The sequence below is a fragment of the Delphinus delphis genome, chromosome 15 (genome assembly GCF_949987515.2).
Source record: "Delphinus delphis chromosome 15, mDelDel1.2, whole genome shotgun sequence".
Taxonomy (NCBI): Eukaryota; Metazoa; Chordata; class Mammalia; order Artiodactyla; family Delphinidae; genus Delphinus; species Delphinus delphis.
Window position 1 is genome coordinate 56,944,461 of NC_082697.1, and position 7,183 is coordinate 56,951,643.

A 7,183-nucleotide genomic window follows, 5' to 3' on the forward strand; every position below is an offset into this window, starting at 1 on the left:
GCTGGGGGCATCCAATACCCCTCGGTAACCAACCACTCCTCAGCCCCTGGAAGAGAACAGAAACTCAATATACCTTATGATCACATCTCCACACAAAAGAAACTCTCTAGGCAACTTGTCTTAACACAGCAATGTTACAGATGTGTCTCAGCAAAGGAGGGCAAACAGTTCTAATGAAAGTGGGGACTGACACGGAGCTCACACATGACAATGGGTTTGTCATTGATCAACAGTGAAGCAGGGTGACTGACTCATGCTTGTTATGTCTATTGTCAGAAAAAGAGTTTGCACTTCTCTCTTGGGTTCTCAGAGCTAGAAAAGATTTTTGGCGTAATCTAGTCAACCACCAGTGAGTGCAAGGCAAGGCATTATGGAATCCCAAGGAACAATGGTGGAGCTTCAGTGCTATAGGTTGCAGGAGATGGAGAGAGTCACGCGGTGAGAGGTGGGCAGGCCCCAAATCACCAAGGGACTGGTGTGCTCACCTGAGGAGTTTTAATTCTCTCCTGAAAGCTGCGGAGTGACATTCTCAGATCTGTGTTCTGAAGGTCACGATGGCAGACTTGAATAAAATGCAGCCAGTTAAGAGACAGGGAGACCCTAAAACACCAAAGTCTGGTCTAATGTCACAGAGATAATTAGGGATGAAGAAAGGGGGAATTCCCTGGTGGTCCAGTGGTTAGGACTTGGCGCTTTCACTGCCGTGGGCCCAGGTTCAATCCCTGGTCGGGGAACTGAGATCCCACAAGCTGCGTGGCACGGCCAAAAAAATAAAAAAATAAATGAATAAAAAATATATACCAAAAAAAGAGAGGAAGGGCTAGTATGGGTACAGTACGATGCTGGCTGGCTCACCAAGGCCATCCCCTCCAATCTGCTCACCTTCATGGCTCTGTTCTGTGCCTGCGGCTCATCTTCCTTCCTGGTCCTTCCTTGTGACTTGCTGAGGTGCTAATTCATTGGGTGTGCTGCTTCAGGCACTGGCTTCTTCTTGGTCAGCCTAAGCCAGGACCTCCTGCACTGTTTCCCTAGCTGGACTCCAAGAAGTGCAGCTCTCCAACATCATCCTGTGGCCTAGACCCTCTCAATATTAATACAGCTACACTAACCCTTCTGTTCCTCCAAGTGCCAAGCTCATGCCTGCCTCAGGACCTTTGCATACGCTGTTACCTCTGCAGAGAATGCACTTCCACCTCACTCTTCATCTGCAAACGGTGCCCCATCCTTGAGGGCTCATCGTATATCGTATCTTTAAAGCAGACATTCCTGGTTAACCTCTCCCTCCCCGCCAGCTAAATGAGACCTTCCCTTTTGTTTTCCTTAATAGCTCTTTTCACAGTCTGAAATGATAGAATCCATTACATTCTATGTTTAACAACCGTCCTCCACACTAGACGCCACAGGGCAAGGACTGTGTCTAATTTTCCAACTCTGTGTCTGTGGCATTTATCCCAGGGCTTAGCATAGTCTATGCCCAGTAAACATTTGTGTGAACCCTCAAGCCCATCTCGCAGCCTTAATTCTGCTCCTCTCTTGTCTGATACATGCTTAGTTATAGCAGATGCCCTCAAAGCGTTTCTGGAATATTAGAACAGTCCTATTCATAGAAAGAAACCGTTTTTAGTGGACCTTTGGGGTCCTGAGACCTGGGTTCAAATCCCAGCTCTACCCGAGTGGCTATCTAGTGAACGACACTGTAGTCTGTAGTGTAGTATATAGTAAAGTGTGTCAGCACTTAGTAAACAGGAATCGTGTTCCCAGCTACAGAGCAAAAGCTGTGGCTGGACAGGAAATGGCTTCTACTTGGTAGAAGTAAGTGTCTGAAATATTGCCCAGAACTCAAAGCCTTTGTTTTTTCCTGGAAATAAAATAACAGTATAATTCGTTTACACTTTAAAAATAAAAGAGTAGTTTCCTCACTCCCACACTGTCACATACAGAAAGTTTAGGTACAAAGTTTAGGCTGTTGCAAGACACGTCTCCATATAGTACATTTATATTCATGTGAAGTACACTAACTTATGTAATTGTATACATTTGTGACTTTGCATCGGGGTTTGAAACCCGATTCTGCCCCTCCCTAGTTGAAAAACCTCAAGAAATTTACTGCACTTTTCTGAGTCTGTTTGCTCAAATGCAGAACCTCATAGGGTTACTATGAGAATGCAGTAAATGTATGTATAAAGCACGTGAAGCCATGTCCCACACGTGGCACGTTCAATGTAAATTTCAGTGGTGATTGCTAATCTACTTAGAACAGGACCTGGCGAGCGGTAAATACATTCTCACATTAGCGGTGATAAATCAACTTTTGCTGAAGTCCATTGGATGAGATCCAGGATATGTGAGAATTGCCAGGACAAGGGCGAGGGTGGTCTCTGAGCAGCTGGGGGCTGTGCTGCTGGCTGGTTCATGAAACCTTAACGGCTCATCATGCAGGTGCTGATGGGGCACTGTTGCTTTAAGAGAGGAAGTCAAAGATGCTTTTCCTTGAACACCACAAACAAGTGAGACCGTCAGTGCTATGGGAGGGGCCTGGGGATTCAGATTTTTATATTTCACTTGCTATGATGTGTTCTAACCTCGCAAGTGCAAGTCCATCCCCTCTTTGAGGCATACTTTCACAGATATGTTAGAGTGGCTTGTTGAAAAGAAAAATCGAAGGTGCCTAAAGAACACTGAGGTTTTCTGGGTTCTGGCTTCTCAGGCATGAGAAAGTGATAAGGAGAACTAAGACCAGGGGAGCCATTTATCCATTTTACAGAGAGGAAGCTGCAGCCTGGGATGCCACCAGATCACACAGTGGATAAGGAGCCAGGGCTGGTATTTGAACCCAGGTCACTGTGGTCTCCAACTCCAGGGCTCTTTTTTTCTGATACTTAGGAGTCTTTATTTATTGACTTTCCTATTCCCAGAGAATCCTTGTCCAACAGCATCATATTTATCTCGGTGCACACATAAAGCTGGCCAGTGAACCCTGAAGTCTAAGTCAGCTGGGGGTGGACTACAGGAAAGTGGAGTCCACGGAGAAGAGAGACATGAGATATTTACAACCTCTTTCCTGACCCTGGGTGGCATTGCCTTTGTGTGATGCCTGGAACTGTAGCAGTCATCTTGAGGCCACGAGGTAAGAATAAACCCCATCGGATGCTGGCATACCAAAAAGAGGGAAAGAACATAAATGCTCATCATATGCTCCTTAGTTTCTCAACCATGGAACCCTGCAGAAAAGCCCATGTCCTTGGATGATGGAAAATACACTAGATCTCTACTAAATGACTGCCAATAGGATAACTGATAGAAAAACTACAGAAGAAGTGACACGTGCAGTGAAATCTCTCTATAGTCACACAGGGGAGGTCTGGTCTATATTCCACAAGGAGAGTGCTACCCAGTGGTGGAAAACAATCTCTCTCTGTGTCCTTTTTCTAAATGGAAGAAAAGCTTTCCCAGAATATCCCCAGCTGATTTGGCCTCATGGTTTATTGACCATGTTTATGTCACATGCCCCGATTACTATATCAATCACTTGACAAAAGGAATGGAATTGCTGTGACTGTCTTAGATCACTGGTCTTCAATCCTGGCTGCCCCATTAGAATCATCTGATGGTGCTTATAAAACACAGTCATGCCTGGGCTCTACCCTGTGGACAAGAGTTCTCTCTCCTTGTCCCATAACTTGAGGTCTTGATTCTGAAAAACTCCTCTCATTTCAGAAGGTCAGACAATTTCTCAAGTTATGAAACTGACTTTGTGATACCCAGGGTGGCGTATACAGTCATTCACTCGACAACTCTTCATTGAGTGTCTGCAACAGGACAGAAACTGCTCAGATTGATAGAGATGTTATTCCAATCAATACGGCAGGGAGGTTCTTGAGCTCACGGAGCTTTATATTTTAGTGAAGGGAGACAAAAGAATAAACAGATACCTACAGTAATTTCAAATGGTGTCAAATGACACGAATAAAGTAAAACAGAAGAATGTCATGAAGAGAGACTGGAGACGGGGTGTCAGTTTATACAGAGAAAACAAGGAAGGTCACTTTGAGACAGAGACACTGGAATTGGGACCTGAATGGCTGCAAGGCAGCATAACATTCTTGGAAAAGGGAGCAGCATTCCTGATTAAGAATGAAGCCTGTGTGTTTGAGGAACACTCATGAGGCCCATGTGCCTGGAATGATGGGGAGCTTGGTAGCAGCTGAAGTCAGAGGTGGGCAGGAGCCTCCTGCCTTAGAAGTTGTAGTGGGTTGACCGGTGGCCCCCCAAACTATATGCCCACCCACAACCTGGAAGTGTGACCTTATTTGAAAAACAGGGTCTTTTCAGATGTAATTAACAGTCTTGAGATGATTTTATCCTGGATTACGGTGGGTCTTAAATCCAATGACAAGTGTCCTTGTAAGATAAAAGAAGAGAAGATGCACAGAGGAGAGGTGATATGAAGACTCATGAAGACATTGGAGCACAGCATCTAGAAGCCAAAGAATGCCAAGGATTGGCAGCCGCCACCAGAAGCTGCAAGAGAAGCATGCAGCGGATTCTCCTTCAGAGCCTCCTGAAGGAACCCAACCTGCTGACACCTTGACTTCGGACTTACGGCCTCTAGAACTGTAAGGAAATACATTTCTGTTGTTTTCGGGCATCATGTTTGTGGTAATTTGTTACAGCAGCCCAGGAAACGAATTCAGAAGTCACGACTCAAAGTTGACTCAAAGAGCAGCCACTGTTCTGGTCTGAATTGGTGCTACACGTCAGCACCCCGTCCAGCTCCTGAGGAAGCAGGCCAGACTCCTCCGAGCTTGTTCCCTCCCTGAAAACATCTGCCTCTCAATGCTGAACATTCTAGGAAATGTACAAGAGACCATCATTGTGTTGCAATTCAATTCACTTGAATTCACACTGCTTGAAAAGATTACATCTGTATGTTTGAAAATTCCGTTCAATTGTTGAGCGTGTCTTGGCATCCATCGTTGCACTGAGCTTAAATTATCTTTCTGGTATTATCAACATCCAACAGTAGCATTCATTGTGCTGGGCCCAACTCTAATGGCTTCAAATAATTATTAGCAATTGCTCATTATCTCTTTTGGAAATCCTAAATATATACCTATTTTTTAAGACGTTGACTCATTGGGACTGGAAAGGATACAGACTGCCATTCTTGGGCTAATGTGAATCAGGGCATTGTTCGGGAAAGTAAGAGTCTGTGGGTGTGTGGATGCCAATTTGGAATATTGATCATTTTGATGGATAGGCGAAGCCTTGGTGGGATATCAATCCTCTGCTTTCAGATGTGAGGCTCAAAATAAGATGTGGGGAGTGAGGAGGGAACTGTTTTACTTTGTTCTCTTAGCCATCTAAGTTTCTCCCAGGGTTGCTTTCCCCTCATGTCTTAGACCCCCATCATCTCGTACCTTAAAACGTTTGAGTGACCTTGACCGGTGGCATCTATGGTTGGTTGACCAGTTGGCTGGGGCTGGCTGCTCCAGGTTGACCTCACTCACATGCCTGGTTGTTGGCTGGCAGTTGGCTGGGGTGGAGGTCACGTGTCACCCATCATTCAGCAAGATGGCCTGGGCTTGTTCACATGGCCGCTGGGTAAGTTTCCAAGAACAACAGCAAAGCAAACAAGACCTCCTAAGACCTCAGCTGGGGACTGGCACGTGCTGTTACCTCCATGACATCCTAGTGACTAAAGCAAATGCTGGGGCCAGCTGGCATTCAACGGGTGAAGAAGTAGACACATCTTGATCAGAGAAACTACAAGGTCACATGGCAAAGTAATGGATGCCGGGAGTGGTGAAGACTCAGGGACACTTTTGAAATCAGTCTAGCATACGCACATATTATAGATAAGGAAATCCCAGCGCTCAGGCTTGGGAACACGACGTTATCAATGGGCACACCACTCCACTTTACCAGTCCTCATGGGTAGAATCATCTTTGCCTGATAGGTTGAAAGTCCATAAAGAAAGCCACTAACTTCCTCTGCTCCTGAATCACTCAGTCTGCAAAAAATCCTGGGATCTTCTGTCTCTTCCTCCTCCTCTCCTGATCCCTGGGTTCAGTTAGCTGCGGCCAGAGCTCCCCGAGCACAGACACCGGCAGCTTCCAGGGCAACAGCAAAGCTTCCATGGATCGGTCCTCCCTTGCCTAAGTTTTTCTTCCAACTAAGGAGCGACGAGCCTCCCCACGCCATTGGAGCCTCATGCCCTTTCTCCACCCCTTTCTCCAAGTCTGAGAGGGCTGAGGTCCCACTCTTGTAAGAGATGAACACCCAGGTCTATGCTCAAAGTCAGTTAATGGGAAGAGATGGGGATGGGGTAAAGAGCTGGACCTGATGCTCGAACTGCACTCATTCTTCGTTGCTGCTGGTTGGGAGCCATTTTTCTTTGCCTCTGTGTGAAAAGGAGTCAGGAAAGAGGCTTAGATCTTGGGGAGGAGGGAGAGGATGGCTTTTGGATTTTAATGAAAGGGACCAAAATCAATCCAGGGAACCAGGGCAGAAACAGACACTACGGTTTCTGCTTGCCCAGCCTCAAGTCCTCTGCAACTTCCAGGACCCCAACCTTCCTTTGGGAATCACCTTCCCAGTAACACTTGTCCACACAAACAGATTTAATGAAGTTGGTCAGAGCCATTGTGAGTCAGCCCTGGGACTCTAGCTAGATGTCTCGGGGAAGAGAAGCTCTCTTTCCGGTGGTTGCTTAGTGGCTAGAATAAAAGGCTGGAACTCTTGGTGGCATCTTGTCACCTCATAAGGAAAGCACATCTACAGATGAAGCCAACACAAAGGAAAGCGGGGACCAGAGATAGAGGGAGGTGACAGCACTGAAGCACTTGGATTCATCCATTCCTGAAGCCAGTATTACTGAATTATTCAGATATGAGCCAAGTCAGTCCTCTCTCTTTCCCACCCTTCCCCCTTTTCCTCTCTCAGTTTATGCAAGTCTAAGTTGGGTTTCCAACAGCCCTACCTCATAAGGAAATTCAGTCATAGCTCCATCGATCTTCTTCCAAGATTCTTAATCAAAACTCCTCCTTTCTTCCCCAACTACAAAATAAAATTGCCACGCGTATCAGTGAATGCAGAGTCTGTGGTGATGAGAAGGGGGCGTGGATAAGGAAATCGCTGCCTGCAATTAGCTGTGCGTCTGACCAGCCCAAAGCATCCTAC

General features: G+C 46.2%; 1 non-coding gene across 1 annotated transcript; it reads left to right on the top strand.

Moving 5' to 3' along the window:
* The first annotated feature begins 661 nt into the window (after positions 1-661).
* On the top strand, positions 662-734 carry TRNAE-UUC (transfer RNA glutamic acid (anticodon UUC)). The gene has a single exon. It is a non-coding gene; the product is annotated as a tRNA-Glu (tRNA).
* Positions 735-7,183: the final 6,449 nt, after the last annotated feature.